The following is a 455-nucleotide window of genomic DNA, read 5'->3' as shown; positions in this document are numbered from 1 at the left end:
GACTTGCATCTAGGGACCCTCGAGAAACACACACACTCCAGTTGCGAGTCGATGGTGGACATGCAAGTGGGTACCCTCGACAAACACACACACACCCCTTAGTTGCGAGACGAAAAAGCTCGACATGGGACTAGGATCTCTCGGCAAACACACACATGCCCCTAGTTGCGAGTCGATGGTCGCCATGCAACTGGGGACGCTCGACAAACACACACTCCCCGTAGTTGCGAGTCGATGGTCGATATGCAACTGGGGACCCTCGACAAACACAAACACACACACACACACTCCCCCCTATTTTGCGAGACGGTTATTGACACGCAACTAGGGACCCTCGACAAACAGAAAACACCCTTAGTTGCGAGTCAATGCTCGGCTTGCAACTAGGTGCCACGACAAAAACATACACACCCACTAGTTGCGAGTAGATGGTCACCATGCAACTGGGGACGCTC

The sequence above is a fragment of the Triticum aestivum genome, chromosome 3A (assembly GCF_018294505.1).
Source record: "Triticum aestivum cultivar Chinese Spring chromosome 3A, IWGSC CS RefSeq v2.1, whole genome shotgun sequence".
Classification (NCBI taxonomy): Eukaryota; Viridiplantae; Streptophyta; class Magnoliopsida; order Poales; family Poaceae; genus Triticum; species Triticum aestivum.
Note: the sequence above shows the minus strand (reverse complement) of the source record.